This window comes from Natator depressus, chromosome 2, assembly GCF_965152275.1.
Source record: "Natator depressus isolate rNatDep1 chromosome 2, rNatDep2.hap1, whole genome shotgun sequence".
Classification (NCBI taxonomy): domain Eukaryota; kingdom Metazoa; phylum Chordata; order Testudines; family Cheloniidae; genus Natator; species Natator depressus.
In genome coordinates this window covers 239,062,956-239,083,674 of record NC_134235.1, presented here as the reverse complement: position 1 = coordinate 239,083,674, position 20,719 = coordinate 239,062,956, and the positions used below count along the sequence as shown (strand labels likewise).

Genomic DNA, 20,719 nt, shown 5'->3' with positions numbered 1-20,719 from the left:
ATTATCACTACAAAAGGTTCCCCCCCACACCCCCTCCTGCTGGTAATAGCTCACCTTTCCTGATCACTCTTTTTACAGTCTGTATGGTAACACCCATTGTTTCATGTTCTCTGTTTATATAAAATCTCCCCACTATATTTTCCACTGAATGCATCCGATGAAGTGAGCTGTAGCTCACGAAAGCTTATGCTCTAATAAATTTGTTAGTCTCTAAGGTGCCACAAGTCCTCTTTCTTTTTATTCCAATTTGAAATAGTTTAGTTTTCATGCCAATACTATTAAGTATCCTTCATTGTAGCTGCCCCTTGCTCCACCCACCCACCTTGGCGTCTTATACATTTTAGAGTAGGTGAAGTAATATCTTTTATTGGACTGAATTCTGTCGGTGAGAGAGACAAGCTTTTGAGCCACACAGAGCTTTCCAGGCTACAACTATGCTGCATAGATTTTAAAGTATACATTTTTGCCTAGAAAGATTTTTCAACAATTAGAAACCATATTCTACCAAATTTTTGTGGGCACAGTCCTGTAGGTAATTGAAGATTATTTGTGTCAATATTACTGAATTTAACCAAACTGAACATTTTTGTACAATATTTTAATAGGTCTTAACTCTAAACCATTTGGACCTATTTCCAATTTAGAACATGTTGTTGTTTTTTTTTAATTTAGCAAATGCCACCATATAGTTTTTGTTCTTTCTCCTTTAGGAACATTTATTTTACATCACAGTTAAACAGAACTTTTCAATAGGATTTCAGTGGTTGGACTTTACTTCTTATATTTCCAGATTTTCCTTGGTGCTGGGTTGGTTTCGTATTTCAAATCCCAGAGCCATCTGAAAAAGAAAACAAAACATGTTGTGGCTTCTATCTGAAACTCTTTTAGGATTTTTTATTAAGTAGCAGGACTTCTTTACATTTTAACGCCTTTTTACTATATACATTGCATGTTTCATAAGAACGCACATTCCTTTCATAATTTAACTTCCACTTTTTATTTGTGATAACATTATATTAGCCATGTTAATTTAATTATATATTGGATATTATATACATAATATATATTAGTAGTAGTAATAAGTAGCATATGCTATAAATGGCTAGCAGCACATCAGTAAACAGGTGTCATAGATGGTTATAAGCAACCCATTGACCTATTGGATTGTATAACAATCTATAATTATTGATTAACCATTTATTAAAATATCTGATAATAATTTATTAACCCAGATGATACCTTAATAGCTAGTGTGACCTACCATCAGTACAGTAATTTATGCATACTACAAGGGTTCTGGCATGTGTTTTTCTACAAATTCTTATTGCATAGGGAAAGATACATAAGGATTACTCTTACACACGGATCCAGGAATGTTCTTATTACTGGATCCCATCCCTCTCTTTCTCTCTGAATTAAATTAATCACTTTAGCCTTGTCCTTCTCATCCATATGATTCCTCATCCAATAGTCTGATATGTCTATCAGAAATGCCTCTGAAACAGCCTCCTCCAGTTCACATAGAGGAAACTTGAATTGTGATATACACAATTGCAGCACAATGTTAGGGGAGCTAAGTGCTAAACAGACTCAAATCACTTCCTCCTCCACTTCATTTAGAACATAGTTTGCTTTTTAGACCATGTGAATTTTATATGGATGAAAGTTCTAGGTATGGATGTTTTCAATTAACTTTGTTGCCATAAATTATTTTTAGCTAGAATTGAACATCTGAGCTGCTCGCTCATGAAAGGTGACTGAGTTGCAGTTGAGTAAAGTCAGCATTTGTTCTAATCTTCTTCCATTTTTAAAATGAATGATTTGTTAAGAATACATTTCTCTAAAGAGATTGTTTAAATATTGGAAGGATCTGGTTGTGTCTTCTGTGCTTGGCTACCTTTTTAAATAGACTTTTTCCAGGAAAGAACCTCATTTCTATTATAGAGAAAAATAATACCCTCCACCCTTCTTCCCCCAAAATGCCACCATCTGTTGTCTTTCTCTCAGAGATCTTCTTTGTCAGGTCCTGTGTCAGTTCATGAGCTGACATTACACCATGTCTTCCATTAACCTAGTGCCCTTGCATAACAACAATGTTGTAAATCTGAAAACAGACACGTAAGTAGTAGCTGTTGCTTGCTTTTACTCATCTATTGATAGCAAAACTTCCTGTGAGACATGCTTCTATGGGTTCCAGTGTGTTTGGCATATTATGGTAATGAAACATGTCCTGCACAAATGAAAAGTCAGTATTTGTACATATGGGCCTTGCATCTTCCATGAAGCAGGACATCACTAATAAAAATAATTAGGGCTGTCAATTAATTGCAGTTAATGTATGCAATTAACACAAAACAAATTAACTAGATTTAAAAAAAGTTGTGCTTAATCAGTTTTAATCGCATTATTAAACAATAATAGAATATGAATTTAAATTTATTATAAATATTTTGGATGTTTTTCTAAATTTTAAAATATATTTCAATTACAACACAAAATACAAAGTGTACTGTGCTCACTTTATATTTTTATTACAAGTATTTGCACTATAAAAAGATAAACAAAAAAGATATTATTTTTCAATTCACCTCATACAAGTACTGTAGTGCAATCTCTTTATCATGAAAGTGCAACTTACAAATGTAAAATTATTTTTTTCATAACTGCACTCAAAACCAAAACCATTTAAAACTTTAGACCTACAAGTCCACACAGTCCTACATCTTGTTCAGCCAATTGCTAAGACAAACAAGTTTGTTTACATTTACGGGAGATAATACTGCTTGCTTCTTATTTAAAATGTCACCTGAAAGTGAGAACAGGCATTTGCATCTCACTGTTGTAGCCAACGTTCCAAGGTATTTACATGCCAGATATGCTAAACAATCATATGCCCCTTCATGCTTCGACTTGTAGGCTTTAGAGTTTTACATTGTGGGTTTTTTTGAGTGCAGTTATTTAAAAAAAAAATAATAATACTTCTACATTTGTAAGTTGCACTTACATGATAAACAGATTGCACTACAGTACTTGTATGAGGTGAACTGAAAAATACTATTTCTTTTGTTTTTTTACATTGTAAATACTTTTAATAAAAAATATAAAGTGAGTACTGTATACTTTATATTGTGTAATTGAAATCAATATATTTGAAAATGTAGAAAAGCATCCAAAATATTTATAATAAATTTAAATTGGTGTTCTATTGTTTAACAGAGTGATTAAAACTGTGATTAATGGCAACTAGTTTTTTAAATCTTGTGATTAATTGTGATTATTTTTTTAATCGTTTGACAGACATAAAAAATAATTAGGATCTATCATAGATCTGAAAAGGCTTTTCAAAGGAGGTTAAGTGCCATTTTACATAGATGAAAACAGAGGCAGAGATGGGTTAAGACCTAACGTGTCAAGTATGTAGTCGGATGGGGTTTTGATTGTCCCATTTAAGACATCTATGGCCCGCATCCACAATTCACATTGATTTCAACGGGAGTTGTTGGTCTGAAAATCAGGCCCTTAGTTTCTTAAATTAGTTTCCAAAAATTGAGTCATGCAAAATTACTGCACTCCTAAAAACTTATTGAATATTCCACAGGAATTCAGTGGCAGACCCAAGAATCCTAACCTCTAGTCCTGTGCCCTCTCCACTGTTCCATCCTGTCTCTTTTCTGGGTACCAGAAAGCCTCATCAGATCTCTGGATATTATACATTGCTCTCAAGAATTAAGACACAGGCTGACACATGTGAAGGTCTTAGTTCGCTGTGCCATAGCCTAGGCATAAGGGTTTCAGGAAAGGACTTTTGTGTCTCAGTTTCCACACTGATAAAATTAGGATGATAATACCTACAGCAGCAATCTCAGAGTGGCATTGTGAAACATGTCTGTAAAGTATTCTGAAATCCTCAGAAACATAAAAATGAATTTAAAGAAGAATGGGTGAATTTCCTGCCTCATACACAGCTATTAACAGGGCAGCACTTCCAGTCCCTCAGGAAAAATTGCACCAGTGCCCCATAATTTGGAGACTGCAGAATGGAAGAACCCACAGAAATTCTGAGAGAACCCTCCTACTTCACTGACGCTGTGACAACCACTATCAAGGAGTAAGGTACATGTGCAAAAGTACCCTTCATTAATGTGTGCTCTAAAGGCCTAATCTAGAGCCCAGTGGACTCTATGGGAATATTCCCATTGACATCAGTGGGCTTTGGCAAAGATCTTTAGAGTAAGGGAATGTTTCAGTGCCCTTTGACAGATCCACCACATTCCTTAGCAAAACATATTTTACATTAGCTTCACGCTGATCCACAAGCTAGTCTCAGTCACTGGTGTTGAGTTTAAATACCATTAGCAGTGGTCATGTTTGATAACACTTTAAATATACTTTGTTAACTGTGAATTTAATTTGAAAGAATATGCAATACAGCTAATGACAAATAAAACCAATTTGTAGAAAATATATTATCTTTTTTCCTTAGGTGGTTGTCTCCTAATCATGTAACCAATTTTATGTTTAAAGTGTGTGAGGAGGAAGGAGAGAGAGTGCGAACAGTCAAATAAATAAGCCTGCATTAATACTAAAATGTTTCCACCTACATCTGTTAGCTGTGAAAATGGCATCTGGCTGCTATGAAATAGCTTTCTCTCATCTGTGTATTGTCTTTGCTGGCATCAGATGCACCTCCCCTCCCCTTCATCTTAGCTTAACATTACTTGCTTATGCATGCATAGCATGTGCAAGTGTGGAAAAAAAATAACTTCTTTTGTAGGAGCTTAAGGTGGATAAATCTTTGATGTACCTAGTAAGCTATTCTAATCTTTGCAGGCACTGCATGAGACATCAACTCTTTAATATTCATTCCTCTTGGAAAGGTCCACAATTGATCTTGTGAAGATCTAAGTAAATCTAGGATTTACTGCTAGAATAAATTGATACACATCTCTTTAAAGATACTTATAATAAGTGGAATGCCACTATAATAGGGTTAACTGTATTATGCCATGTGAAAAAAAAAAAGAGCTGATTTTTCACCAAATGGCTTAAAATTAGCGTAGAAGACAGGGTTGTTTCCTCCCCATTCCTTCTACTTAAAAAAAACCCCCTGAAGCTGAAAACCATGGGTCAGATATTCAGTTGGGGAAAACTGGCATAGTTCCATTTACTTCAATGTAGTTATGCTGATTTACACCAGCTAAACTTCTGGCCATATATTAAAAATAAACACTCACCCACACATTTCCCCTTCTGTGTTACTAATAACTTTTTTGATTTTTAAGTTGAAGAATTTGACATTTAAATGCAACACCCCCATTTCTTATTTAGTAAATTTTTCCTTTGTCTCTAGGCTGTTTAAGTTTTGGATTTTCATGTATGTGCACAATTCTGTAATAGTTGCATTGTAAACATTACAGGGGAACAGTTAAATTAAAACAATGCCATGAAAGCATGCTTAATTTTTGTGACAGTTTTACTTGTGTTTTTTACAAAACTATTTTTACAAAGGTACTTAGGCATCTAATTCCTATTGGAGTAAGGTTCCTGAATTCCTGAGAGGATCTGGGCCTACACAACCTGATAAATCCCTTTAAGACAGGCATCAAAACACTACAAAGTGTTGCAAACCAAATATTGAAAGGTTACTAAACTACTACTTGTTGTGTTTTTCATGATTATCCATGTGATGACACTACTAATAAAGGTGAAACCAACTTCTATTCCTTGTATCCCATGTTTGTTTTGTTCCCCTTTTGTGCCTGGTTTGACTTCTGGGGTATAAGCTGTCTGGGGCAGGGAGTGTTTCTTTGTTACATGTCTGTACAGTGCCTGGAACAAAGAGGCCTTGATCATTGATGGAGATTACAAGGTGCTACCATAATAAACAACCAACACATCAATAAATAGTCACATTAATTATTATTATTATTTTTATTAATACAGAATCTGGCCCAGAGACATTAATTCATCTCCTCTGATTTCAGTTTCTTCTTTGCCATTCTTCCTTCATCATTGAGGCTAAAAATCACAGTGCATTATGATCTGTCCACATCTGACCAATTCCTCTTCTTTTCATTTAACGTTTTACACACTCTTGGTGGAGAGAATTGAAATCCATGTGTCTGGCCCCACACCCCCATTGCAATATGAGTGTAAATATCATTTTTTCTCCTGTATTCCTCCTGACTTTGCTTTGCTCAGGCTGCTCTGTTTACACCTGTACATTTCTGACACAACGTGGCATTTGCAAGATGTTCTCCAGCAAGGCAGGACCAATAGGCATTCTGTCTAGAACTACACCCCTGCTGATGCTATTCATGTTGAAACTTCTGGGCATTCTGATTTATTATCATTTACACTTTCTTCCCAGCATGTACCACACCCTTGGGTGTTGAGCCAGACTGTATACCCTATGATTTTGTTTGCATTTCTGGCTTGTTCAGGAGAACTTTCAAGAACATGTTTTTCCTTATTTACAATAGGATTTGCAGTATTCTTTCCATATCAGCCTTTTTAATATGAGCCTGATCCAAATGAAGTCAACATTAGGTACCGGCCCTTCAAATAAGGGATAATTTACTAGTTTAAATAAAGCTTCAGATTTTGAGATTAAGAGAATAACTGTAAAGAGCCACATTCATAGCTAGTTGAATAGTGTTGCTTTCAATAGTACCCTGATTTACAGCAGCAGAGATTCTATCAAAAAGAATTTAGGGTAATATTTTATACTGCGTAGCAGGGGTTGACTTAAGCCACAGAAACTTGGCCACTTCTGTATCTGAGTGTTTGGAGCACTGTGATTAATTCAGAGTTTGACTAATTGTCCTAACTATGAACCATTTCTGTATGTCATGTGCCAGGTGTGTTCTTATTCCTGCAAATACTGCTCTCCCCAAAGAGGTATATCTGGAAATTATGTCTAGCTGTTAGACAATGCCAGTTGACTGACAGATCATTTTATTACTAGAGAAGCGTGAACCAATTTGGGGGAAAAAGGGGGTGTCATAACCATAAAGGTAGCCTAAAGTTCCTCCTTACCTATAAAGAGTTAAGAAGCTGAAATAACCTGGTTGGCACGTGACCAAAGGAACCAATGGGGACGAAAGATACTTTCAAATCTTGGGGGGGGGGAGGGGTGAGAGGCTTTGTTTTAGGTTCTTTTGTTTCTGTGTTCGTTCGCTCTTGGGACTAAGAAGGACCGGACATCAATCCATGTCCTCCAAATCTTTCTGAACCAGTCTCTCATATTACAGAAATTGTAAATACAGCCAGGCAAGGCGTATTCGTTTATCTTTGTTTTCTCAACTTGTGGATTTTCCCTTTGCTGGAGGGAGGTTTATCCCTGTTTTGTTGTAACTTTGAAACTAAGGCAAGAGGGGGTTCCTCTGTGTTTTGTGCATCTTTTGTTAACCTGTAAAGTTGTCTTCCAACCTGATTTTACAGAAAGGATTTTTACCTTTTCTTCTTTTTTTTTTTTAATAAAATTCTTCTTTTAAGAACTGATTTTTTTTTCAGTGTCCAAAGATCCAGGGATTTGGGTCTGTGTCCACTTTGTAACCAATTGGTTAGGATATTATTCTCAAGCCTCCCCAGGAAAGGAGGTATTGGGTGGATATTTTGGGGGAACAGGAACTCCAAGTAGTCCTTTCCCTGATTCTCTGTCTAGATCACATGGTGGTGGCATCATACCCTCCAAGGGCAAAGAATTTGTGCCTTGAGAAAGTTTTTAACCTAAGCTAGTAAAAATAAGCTTAGGGGGTCTTGCATGTGGGTCCCCACATCTCTACCCTAGAGTTCAGAGTAGAGAAGGAACCCTGACAGCGGGGTTGGGGGAAACCTAACCTTGAAAGAGTTTCAAAATAGTTACATTATTTCCCCACATTTTCAAATATCTGCACTTTCTAATTTCACCTCTGTCCAGAGACAAACATACTCCAAAACTGGTACATTTTCCAGTATTCCCAATTTCGCTGAGTATGAGCTATTTTATGACTTGTATGGATCAGCTTCAGATGAACAATCAAAGATTTAGATACTTCACCAAAAGTTAACCTGAAAACAGGCTGGGGGCACTGTTCCCTCTAAGCTGTGCGCATGTGTGCATGCACACAGATCCTGAACCTTGCGCACACGGTGAAATACCACGCACACAAAAATTTGCACAGAAGCACAACGATTTGCACAGAAGAAATTTTTTTGTGCACATATCAAAAATTAGAGGGAACATTGGTTGGGGGATCACCAGAAATATTGCACCAGTTTTTAGATAGAGGTGTTGCTACTTTCACTGAAGATTCCTACAACAACCACATGCCATTGGATAAGCTGCAAAATGAATATGCACAGTTACCGAGGCAAGATCCCAATCTTGAGTGGTGCTCAGTATCAATAGGAGTTGAGGGAATTAACATTTCACAGGATGTTTTATAGCTAACTGAAAATCATTAATAGAGCTGGTTGGGAATTGTTTTTTCTTCCCGTGAAAAATAAAATTGATAAAAATGGAAAAGTCTGTTTTCATCACAATTTTATTTCAAAAGCATTTGGCTTACATCAAAAAAAATGAGAACCTAAAAACTCTTTCATATTTTTGTATAATTTTGGCAACTAAAAAATGAATCTATTTGCCTGAAAACAATTTTTTTTCAGTATCCTCTGGCCTCAAAATTCATCAAACCCAGACATTTCTCACAGCAATTTCTACCGCCACAAAAATGCTATTTTTTGTCAAATGTTTTGAATGAAAAGTTTTGACCAGCTCTAATCATGAGATGCATAATAAATAACATGAAAACACCTGTGGGCCTGACTGACTCAGGAGATAGCCACACCCTGTACAGTACAGAAATTTGCCAAGTACTTTACCAGCACATACACAAACAAAACATTAAACAACTCTATCAATTTACCAATCTGAAGTCAGTGTCTGACTCATTGTACCTTCATTCGCATAAATAAAGGGGTCATGCACTTCCTTATTTAAAGAGGCACACGTAGTGTTCTTAATGAAAAGCTGCTGAGAATCTAAAGCAGTAGAAGGCAACTCTGACTAGAGGGAACCAATTTGTAACCATTGGTTTCACAGCAGGATATTATCCTAATGCCCCTATTCATTTGCTTGTTTTCTGGTTCAGTAAGAACTCCATTCTACTATTATGACTTAATGGCATTGTAATCTCTATAAACCTGCGAGATTTTTCTGGAATATATTTAAGAAAATAACCTTTACTCACTGCTGCTTTCTTGTTAATTAAGATTCACTGTGTGTATTTGTGTGACTGTTGGAATCCAAACTGATTCACACTTCCTACTCAAAAATGAGATTTTGCTTGGATGTAAGAAGCTGATGATAAAATTTCCTAACACCCCATCACTCTGTATTTTAATACAGTCATTGACTAAGCTGGAGGTATTTCAACACAAATTTTAAAGCTCAAATGTGCTAAGGACTCTAGGTATCTTAACAAGCAGTTAGATTGTTACAAGTTGTATGTTCAAAATTCTGATCCACTGTTCTATTTTGAACCAAGCTTTCTTGAATCATACTGCTGTGGTAGCGCTGTGTAGTTACTGCATCAGGAATGTTTTTTCCCCCATGTGCAGATTCGTGCCCATCTTCTCTGCAGAGTTTATGCTCAGGTGGTGTAAAAGGATGTAATCTGGCTACAAATGCCCAGCACAACATTTCCCTGGCATAAGAAAACTCCTTGAGTGGTGCAGGGCTTTGTCTCTAAGCTTATACCTCTATTACTGCCCACCACCCAAAATAGGGGGCACATTAGCGGCAGGAAGGGGAGAAAGATAGGGATGAGGCCTGGTGGAGGGGAACCACAGCAATTATCTGTGGGAATAGGGTCAGTTGATGATAGGGGCAAATTTGAGAGCTGCCTGTCAGCAGCTGTAAGTTGTGTCAAGGCTGAGGTTAGCCCCAAGATTCAAGACTGTAAGCTGCTCTCTAACACCCACCTTCCCTTTCTCCTGAGCCAAGCAGAGCAGGAATCTTGCCCATAAAGCTTCACCAACTCAAATTTGGGTTGTTAGTGACCAAAAGCCATTAACATCTAATGGCTTCCTGATATGTGAACTGAGCTGATGGTCTCAATCCAATGACTAGTGACAAGGATTGACATCATAAAAACTGCCTTGACAATTGACTTGGGCTGGCAGCCTTGTTGGTAGTCTCAGCAGAGCAAGCTACCTTCATTGGTCCCCTCCAGGTCAGAATTCCAGGCACACTGATAGAGAAATGTGGGGGAAGCTTGCATTGCTGCTGCCCTAACTTTTCCCATGCTGTTAGTCTGGCATTGATTGAGGGGGGAAAGTATCAATACCACAAATATTTCATGGGTGACCTTGCGATCCCACTAGCTTGTAAGATGCATTTTATTGGGCCTGTGTTTACAGCAAACCCAACTTTTCTAGAACTGTGAAATCACGCAGATCACTTTGGCTTCTTGCACAATAAATCAGTGGCAAGGCATTGCTTACATACCATTCATTGCATACTTTAAATTGTCAGCCTAATTTTCTCCATGAGACAAACAACACAACAGTCTCAGAAAATGTCAAGTTTGGCTTGTTTTTCATCCCTGTGCCTTTGCAGTGAATGGACAAGCAACTTGGTGACACACAACCTCCTCCCTTCAGAATGGCCTGAAACTGTCAGTAATTTTCCCAGAAATTATGTTAAAAGCATCTTGATGCTATTGATCTACTTGGTGAATGCCAAAAGCCATAAACATCCATAAAAGGAGGGGGGCAGGGTGGCTAGTACACAAAGTCTAAACAAATGGAAAGAAATCTACATATTGCTCTCTGTAAGCTTTATACTCAAACAAGCAGAAACATTTTGAGGGATGATATCAACCTGTGATCTACTGGTTCCTTCATCATTTTGCGTGGTATTCACCCCAGAAAGCCAACACGAAACCTGTTCACCACCTCAGTCCCATTAAGCCCAGTTTTCACTGTGGTAAATTTCACACATGTTATGAGTAACAAGTGAACAGCAAAAAAAAACAAAAACAAAAAAAAACCGAAACCAACAACAGAATCCTTTTATTTACACTGTTATTAGTCCTGAGGGCATTCTGCACTAACAAATTAAAAATTCTGCACCTAATATTTTAAAATTCTGCAAATTTTATTTGTCACATAAATGTGGAAGCTCCAGCATGGCACTGGGGAGCACAGGCCACTGGTTGCACAGAGGTGGGAGATCATTGTGCAGCTATCCCCCGGGACATGGACTCAGTGGTGAGGCTGCACCCAACCCTGACACAGCGCAAGGACCGGGCCTGCCCTAGCAACACCTCAGGTCCCTGCCCCTCCATGCCAGGTGCACCAGGCATGGACAGGCAGGCTCAGCAAGGCAGGATCCAAGTGTGGAGAGGCTTAGTGTGGGGAGATCCAGGTTTGGGTTGAGAGGGTTCAGTGTGGAGTAATCCAATCCAATGGGTGGCATTTGGTCAGCTTCTTTAGAAAGGAATTTGCAAGTTAAGTGCCCAATCAAGAAGCACTTAATGAACAATGGATCTTGGAAGGCTCCAATCAACATAAGAAGTCTACATGAGGATATACAAGGTAGCAAGTGAACCATGGCTGCTACCTGTAAGTTCTGAGTCATGCATGGACATGTGACTTGCCCATGTGACTCCAAAACTCCATCCTGTAGCTGGAATTCTACACATAGGGAGGGAGGGGTATCCACCCACAAGAGAAAGTCTATTTAAACCCCGGGAGACCCCTCCATTTTATCTTCAGCTGGCTCAAGAGAGAACCTCTCCACCCCAAGGATATCTGAAAGAAACTGGAACAAAGGACAGTAAGTACAGGGGGGTGAGTGATTGCTGGACCCAGACTAGAAGGAGACTAGTCTGTAAAAGGAAGCTTATTGGAACTTCGCTGAGGGTGAGGCTTTATCTGTATTCAGTTTTCTTACTGTGTATTAGTCATAGATTTGTGGGTTTTATTTTATTTTACTTGGTAATTCACTTTGTTTTGTCTGTTACTACTTGGAACCACTTAAATCCTACTTTCCGTACTTAATAAAATCACTTTTTACTTATTAATTAACCCAGAGTATGTATTAATACCTGGGGGGGAGGGGGAGAGCAAACAGCTGTGCATATCTCTCTATCAGTGTTATAGAGGGTGAACAATTTATGAGTTTGCCCTGTATAGGCTTTATACAGGATAAAACGGGTTTATTTGGGGTTTGAACCCCATTGGGAGTTGGGCATCTGAGAGCTAAAGACAGGAACACTTCTTAAGCTGCTTTCAGTTAAGCCTACAGCTGTTAGGGGATGTGGTTCAGACCTGGGTCTGGGTTTGCAGCAGGCTAGTGAGTCTGGCTCAAACTAGGCAGGGCACTGAAGTCCCAAGCTGCCAGGGCAGGAAAGCAGGGGCAGAAGTAGTCTTGGCACATCAGTTGGCAGCCCCAAGGGGGTTTCTTTGATCCAAACTGTCACACTTCCTACAGCTGGTGGAGAAATCTGGGTGTGGGTCTGACATGGCCCTGGATGCCATGCAGGTGAAGAGGAAGTCCCATCCTCACCAGCCACAGAAGGAAACTAGCAAGGCAAAACACATGTGCACTAAAGATTCTCATGAGAAAACTTAGGTCTGAGGGCATGTGGTTCCCAGTACATAGAGAAATAACACCATTCTTTTTATTGGTTAGTTAAAATATTGTGTTGCAGCAGTGGACTTTTTGATAATTCATAACAAAGTTCATCAGTTATTGAAGAATTGCTAAAAATTCCTTCTAGGTGCAAGTTGTTCACTGCTAATGAAGAGTTTTGTTTTGTTTTTTAAACAAGGGAGACCTTGACTCACAATTCTCTGGTGATTTCACATAACCTCTGTCACTCTGCCTGCAACTTTCTACCAGCCATTCTGTTTTTGCTCCTTCCCTTCCCTTGTTGACCTTTCAGTAAATAAATCTATTATTGGTAAAATATGTTAGCCTAGACTACGCCTGTTCCTGTTCTCAACATTTCTTCTATTCTAAAAACTATTTAAGTGGTGACTCATAGCATTTGTCTTAATCATCTTTGCAATTAGCTTTACAAACCTATCTAGAGTAAAGATACAGAAATAATTAAAGTGGACATTTACATTATTCTTCACGTTGCTTATTTTCTTCTTCTCTGTTATCTTGGGCGAGATATTCCAGCACTAAGAATATTCTTTCCAAACTTTAGGGAAAAAATATTAAAGGAAATTAACACTGGCAAATTGAATGTGCTCTGGTTGTGATTCTCAGTTATGCCAAGTCCCCTTTATGTTGCTCTGATGCCTTTACAATGCCAAAGCTTTCCTACAACTGAGAATCAGGCCTGAACTCTCCCATTTGGTTAACTGAGGTACCACTTAAGGGTCTGAGTCAAGCATTCTGTTTTTGCTCCTTCCCTTCCCTTGTTGACCTTTCAGTAAATAAATCTATTATTGGTAAAATATGTTAGCCTAGACTACGCCTGTTCCTGTTCTCAACATTTCTTCTATTCTAAAAACTATTTAAGTGGTGACTCATAGCATTTGTCTTAATCATCTTTGCAATTAGCTTTACAAACCTATCTAGAGTAAAGATACAGAAATAATTAAAGTGGACATTTACATTATTCTTCACGTTGCTTATTTTCTTCTTCTCTGTTATCTTGGGCGAGATATTCCAGCACTAAGAATATTCTTTCCAAACTTTAGGGAAAAAATATTAAAGGAAATTAACACTGGCAAATTGAATGTGCTCTGGTTGTGATTCTCAGTTATGCCAAGTCCCCTTTATGTTGCTCTGATGCCTTTACAATGCCAAAGCTTTCCTACAACTGAGAATCAGGCCTGAACTCTCCCATTTGGTTAACTGAGGTACCACTTAAGGGTCTGAGTCAAGCACTCTATTGTGTTCTAGGTGCTATACAAACATGGAACATGGGTACTTGTACATAGCTTTTCAAAACTCCTGATTTACTTATTTTTGCCTGGTCCTACAGCTTGGCAGTAGATCATGAAGGCCCTGATTTTGCAAGCCTTATTTAAAGGACAATGAAACTGCTTGTGAAAGTAATTGCTGCTCAGTGTGCCTCTTATGTGAAAATGCTGTGGGGGCAGCCTCTCCAACACTCTGTGGAGCCTGTAAAAGGGCCTCGATGAATTGGACTCCAGCATTCTCAGAAGCATGAGACTGTTTGGTCCCCACTCTCCTGGGGTACACAGCAGCTCCGAGAGGGTTGGGAGTGGCAGAGATGGGGCAGGGTCATGGCTCTAGTTCCCCTTCTGATCTGTCAGTGGAGCTGGTTGGCTGTGAAAGGAGGAGTAAACTGTACTCCAGTAAAGTGTTGTAGCAGATGCACAGTGTGTGTGTGTGTGTGAGAGAGCTCCAGGAAGCATCCTGTATCTCTGAGGCAGAACATCCGCGACTGCTCCCTCAGGGATGGTGCAGCTTAATGGTGCCCCTTAATATGAGCTATACCTGTAAGGTGCAATCTAGTCCAATGTTAATAGGGGTGGCAGATTTCTCCCTATGCTTCTGTTTGCATTTAACCTTAATCACCTCAGCATGAATCAATTGTGGTTATGTGTAATACGTGAAACACCCTTTTGACAGGAGATTATATCCTTACCTTGCATGGGATGGACTTGGTGAGCTAATTGCTGTTCTCTGTCTCTAACAACTGTGATCCTTACACAGCCACCAATCCCTCCCAGTATGTTATGTCATTTATAGTCCAGAGAGAGAAGGGGAGTCTCTGTTGAAGTCATTTCCAGCCAAAGTGAATGAGATTTCAGAGAATTTTGTTACCTTCTGTGTAAGGTAACAAAAAACCTTCTCTAGCCTCGCATTTGGAGGCTGCCCAGATTTTTGTAGGCTCATGCAGAACATTTCTACTGTTTATCCCATTGAGATTAATCTGTATAAATACATTCAAAATTAAATAAAAAACAGATCTCTGTTGCATCCTGTTTGAAAGGCTCATCTCCATGTCTCAATCAATGTCAGCAGCAAATCCATGAAAAGTAATAATATATGAGAAGTGTCATAGATTTGGCTCCAGAAGTTTAATTAATTTAGTCCATTTGAAGGTAGATGACAAAGCTTTTTTCTTCAGAAATCTTCATTGATTCCTTTTAAATAGTGCTGACACAAGTGGAAGTAATTCAGATGAATGGCAGATAAAGTTGTACTTTGGGTCAAGATTTCTTAATCAGTTCAGACTATAATCAACATTAATCCACTAAGAGTTAACAACCCACACATGTATTAACAACAAACAGATCTAAAAAGTGCTTTTCATGGGGAATTCAAATTACGAGGAGAAAACATTTTCCTTCCATATTTTTAATGTCTAATTATTTTGAGTTTATGTTCCGCCCCCTCATAAAGATAGGGAGAAAGCAGAACATGCCAGTCCCAGGGCATCTGAAGTGACAATCAAGACATAGAAATAAAATTATAAAATCTAAAAATGTATGTGCCTGGAATAGAAATGGATGAACCAGTTCAGAGAAAATAAACACTCTTCTTTGTTATTAATATTACTTATTATTGGCATTGCAATAGCACATAGGTGCCCCAGCCATGGGTCAGGGCTACATTGTCTTAGGCATTCTACAAACACAGAACAAAAAATGGTCCCATGCTCCAAATCAGTCTAAGTAAATCTCAGGCCTTTTCCAGTCTTGTGATCACACCCTAACTGGATGTATTTCAGCCAGTATAAGAGGATCATGGAACACTTTATGCTACATTAAAAGACGATTACTGTCCATTTATTTAGCTCAGGACATGGAGAACAAGAGCTCATCAGCTGCAGGAGTGGTGAGAGGGTAAAACGTGCTTAAGAAAAAGCTTTTTCTTCTTTTTTGATCAAAGGATGGAGAAGCTCATTTCTCCCCTTCTCCCCCAGCAGGGAGGGAAACTCAGTTGAAGAGTAAGCCTAGTCAGAGGAAAGGAAAGACAGGACAGCATGGCAGGGTTCAGTCACTTATAGCAGCACACTTCATTTAAACATATAGGACTGGGGGAGAGGCCAACTCCACTACAGCCTACCGTATCCATCCCCACTCCACCCTATTGACATGCACACTGCATCCAACAAGGAAGGATAAGCACATTACCTAGATAGCTCTGCCAAAAAGGTCAGCACTGAAATAGTTAAGAGCTTTGACATATAAATTGTCACACTTAGGCTTCAGAGTGAGCATTCCATTGAGATGAACTGGACAGATTACAACTCCCCAGGTGCTGTTTCTTCTGTCTGTATGTAGGCTTGGTAAGAGAGCACTACAACTGATCACACTTTGAACGTTACCGTCACAGCCAGAAGAACTGGAGTTTAGCATATATCAAAGGGAAGTTTAAATTCTGCAGAAATTTACATGGGAGGAAGTGGATTTAAACCATTGCAGGGGGAGGCTAGAAATACTCTCTGAGCTCCGGCACAGAACCACTATTGTCAAGTGAAAACATATAAAGAAAAATATTGCCCTTGTCCATCAGAGAAATACCATTTACAGATAAGTGAAATTGTTCTCCAGATCAGAGCAAAGGTCACTTTCATGGTGAGTTAGACAAGTTTGAATGAAGATTAGACTTGCCTTTGGATTTTCAGTGTTTACTGTACCTACCTGTTTCTCCACTTTCATAACTGGAAAATTTCCTTACAAGACTATTGCATTAAGAAACATGCTTGGAAAGGTGATGGCAGCCCAGTGACAGCGCACAGCACAGTAGGAAGCATTCAGGGTTTAAAAGTGACTCAAGGAAATCTTGGCTGCATGCCAAAGAAAATACTGTAATATCACTGAGGTAAATTCCTGGGCTCTCTCCAGGAGGGACATTACACACTTGGGCCCAAATGTCTAAACTGACTTTGGTTGCCTATATTTCTGAGTCCCTTTGGGCTGGTGCTGAGCACCAGGAACTCCAACTGAACTTAAAGGGAACTGCACTTCTGAAAATCAGGCCCAAAGGTGTCTCAAGGTGAGTATCCCAAAACAGAGGCCCTCCCAATCAGTAGCCAGTTTTGGAAATGTGCCTGTTAGAGCTCTAGCAGCCAAGTGAGCGTCACCGCCCATCCTTATTGTACCTTCACCCAGTAACAGCACAATTGTCTCTCATTCCAAAGCTTAAAACATGTCTCTGTTTTATAGTTTGCCTTAATGGGATACTCCATGCCCCAAATTATGCTAAAGCTTGGGACTATCCATGGTATGTCGTTAGGACAATTCTGATACTTGTGCACCTACCTCTCTCCCAGTTCCTGTAGGCCAGGGCTATTCTCGAGGGTCAGGGAGAAAGGCCCAGAGTGCTGCTGAACTACAGCAGTCCTCAGCTGGAAGAGAGCCGCCTTAGGGCCACAGTCAGCAGTGTGTACTTTACCGCACTCTTGAGTAGAGCTGGTTGGAAAATGTATTCTCCCCCAATCCCGAGAAAATTTCAATGTTCGGTCAAAAAACCAAAAACCTAATGTTTTCAGATGAAAATTTTCAGGTTTTGGCCCAAACATTTTCAATGGAAATGGATGACTGGAAAAAGGCTAATGTAGTGCCCATCTTTAAAAAACGGAAGAAGGAGGATCCTGGGAACTACAGGCCAGTCAGCCTCACCTCAGTCCCTGGAAAAATCATGGAGCAGGTCCTCAAGGAATCAATTCTGAAGCACTTAGAGGAGAGGAAAGTGATCAGGAACAGTCAGCATGGATTCACCAAGGGCAAGTCATGCCTGACTAATCTAATTGCCTTCTATAATGAGATAACTGGCTCTGTGGATGAGGAGAAAGCGATGGACGTGTTGTTCCTTGACTTTAGCAAAGCTTTTGACATGGTCTCCCACAGTATTCTTGCCAGAAAGTTGAAGAAGTATGGGCTGGATGAATGGACTATAAGGTGGATAGAAAGTTGGCTAGATTGTCGGGCTCAACGGGTAGTGATCAATGGCTCCATGTCTAGTTGGCAGCCGGTATCAAGTGGAGTGCCCCAAGGGTCGGTCCTCTGGCCGGTTTTGTTCAATATCTTCATAAATGATCTGGAGGATGGTGTGGATTGCACCCTCAGCAAGTTTGCAGATGACACTAAACTGGGAGGAGAGGTAGATACGCTGGAGGGTAGGGATAGGATACAGAGGGCCCTAGACAAATTAGAGGATGAGGTTCAACAAATTAGACAAATCTGATGAGGTTCAACAAGGACAAGTGCAGAGTCCTGCACTTAGGACAGAAGAATCCCATGCACCGCTACAGACTAGGGACCGAATGGCTCGGCAGCAGTTCTGCAAAAGAGGACATTGGGGTTACAGTGAACGAGAAGCTGGATATGAGTCAACAGTGTGCCCTTGTTGCCAAGAAGGCCAATGGCATTTTGGGATATATATGTAGGGGCATTGCCAGCAGATTGAGGGATGTGATTGTTCCCCTCTATTCGACATTGGTGAGGCCTCATCTGGAGTGCTGTGTCCAGTTTTGGGCCCCCACACTACAAGAAGGATGTGGAAAAATTGGAAAGAGTCCAGCGGAGGGCAACAAAAATGATTAGGGGACTGGAACACATGAGTTATGAGGAGAGGCTGAGGGAACTGGGGATGTTTAGTCTACGGAAGAGAAGAATGAGGGGGGATTTGATAGCTGCTTTCAACTACCTGAAAGGGGGTTCCAAAGAGGATGGATCTAGACTGTTCTCAGTGGTAGCAGATGACAGAACAAGGAGTAATGGTCTCAAGTTGCAGTGGGGGAGGTTTAGGCTGGATATTAGGAAAAACTTTTTCACTAGGAGGGTGGTGAAACACTGGAATGCATTACCTAGGGAGGTGGTGGAATCTCCTTCCTTAGATATTTTTAAGGTCAGGCTTGCCAAAGCCCTGGCTGGGATGATTTAATTGGGGATTGGTCCTGCTTTGAGCAGGGGGTTGGACTAGATGACCTCCTGAGGTCCCTTCCAACCCTGATATTCTATGATTCTATGAATTTTTGAAAATTTGATTGAAAACCCAAAATTTTCCATGGAAAACAGATACTTTTCACACAAAATTTCATTGCATCAAAACCCAACTTTTCCATCTAAAAACAGTTTTCTCTGAACATTTTTGACCAGCCCTAGTCCTGAAGCTGCTCAAAACTATCCCAGGGGAAACCTCCCAGGCGAACTTTAGGATTAAGAAGCAGTTCAAATGCTGATTGTCCTAGGTTTTTTTAAAAAATAGAAAAATTAGTGGTAGCACTGTTCCCTAGTTAGCAGCTCTGTGCCTACACATTTCTTCAGAAAGAAAAGAATTGTCACTGTTCGCCATGCAAAGGTTTTCATATCCAGCAGATTTTAAAAATATATATGTAAGCAGGATCTGAATGAGAGCTTCCCTGGCACCTAGTGATGAGCTGGGGTGGGGGTGGAGGTAGAGGGGAAGAGAAGGACTTCAGGACCAGATCGTATTTATATGAACACACCTACTCTGCCTAGATATTCAGCAGACAAAGCTGTATTGCCAGAGTGATCATTTTTGGCTGGTATTGGGTTACAGATCACTTTAGTATTGAATGCAAGGGTAATGGCATGTTGTTATCCTTGTGGTATGAGTAAAGGGCAGCAGAACTGTGTTTAGCATGCCCTGATTGAGGGGGTCACCCTCAGCTGAACTGCACTTGCTAAGCAGGGGTTCAGCATGCCAAATCCCAGTGAAAGGGGAGAGAGGGTGAGGATGGGTGTTCCTACTTGGTGGTGTGGGCTCTGCCTAAGGGTCCTAGGTGCCATTTGACTCTTCCCCTCTCCACTATTTAAAGAGAGAGCCGATTAGACTCAATCGAGTTTTTTGTTTTGTAAAGTGATCACGAGAGCTGAAGTCACTGGTAACCAGGGCAGAGTGCTAAGCCTTGGACTTGCTGTGGGACAGCACTTTCAGCGAAAGAGACTCCATGAGCCGTGAGGTTTCCCCACTAGCTGCTGACACCCCTGAGGGCGGTGTGAAGTGGTGGGACCTCAAGACGTTGCAGTCGAGAGGTCGGTTGTAGCAGAGACAGCCACAGCGCATCCCAGTCAATGGCAGCAGAGTGAATGATGGCGGAGTGAACAGTGGCGTAGCGACAGAATGAACAATGATGCAGCAGCCAGCAGTGAGTGAATGACAACACAGCAGCCAATGGCGCAGCGGTGGAGTGAATGACGGCCCCCAGGGCCCACCTTAGGGAAAATGGCTCCCTGGGTAAACTTGTATTTTGGCACCACTGGCCCCCACGGGCATGGTGCCCCACCCCATTGCCCCCGGCCCCCAGTGGGTGTCCCCACATTGTGCCTGCGGGATCCCCAGATTCCCCACCCCCCTTCACCTGTAACCCCTGCATTTTGCCCCCTAACCCTGCCCTGTACCCCCTCCTGCATCCCCTAATCTCTGCACTCCCCCCTACACCCCAAACCTTGCACCCCCTCGTGCACCCATATGGGGAAACTGACCTGGATGCATGAAGTGGCTGGCATTGCTGCTCGCTTCCCTCCCTCCCCCAGAACACTGCTCCTCCCTAGGGGGCTGTGAGGGAGGGAGCAGAGAGCAACATCAGAGCTCCCTGCATCCAGGTCACTTTCCCCACCTGGGCTACATATGGGGAGGGCAGGAAAGCAGCAGCTCCTGATGCTCACCTCACAGTACAGTCCAGGTGGGGAAAGTCACCTGGAATGCAGGAGCCCTGGCATTGCTCCTTGCTCCCCCTTCATAGCCCCGGCGGGGGTGAGGAGGAAC

The 20,719-nt window shown here is 40.5% G+C and overlaps 1 long non-coding RNA gene across 1 annotated transcript in view; it reads right to left on the bottom strand.

Annotated features, from left to right (window-relative positions):
• Positions 1-658: 658 nt before the first annotated feature.
• Positions 659-20,719, bottom strand: part of LOC141981785 (uncharacterized) — a 56,164-nt gene continuing 36,103 nt past the window's right edge. The window contains exon 3 of the long non-coding RNA XR_012637918.1: positions 659-838. This is a non-coding gene — a long non-coding RNA (uncharacterized LOC141981785). The remainder of the gene's footprint in view (positions 839-20,719) is intronic.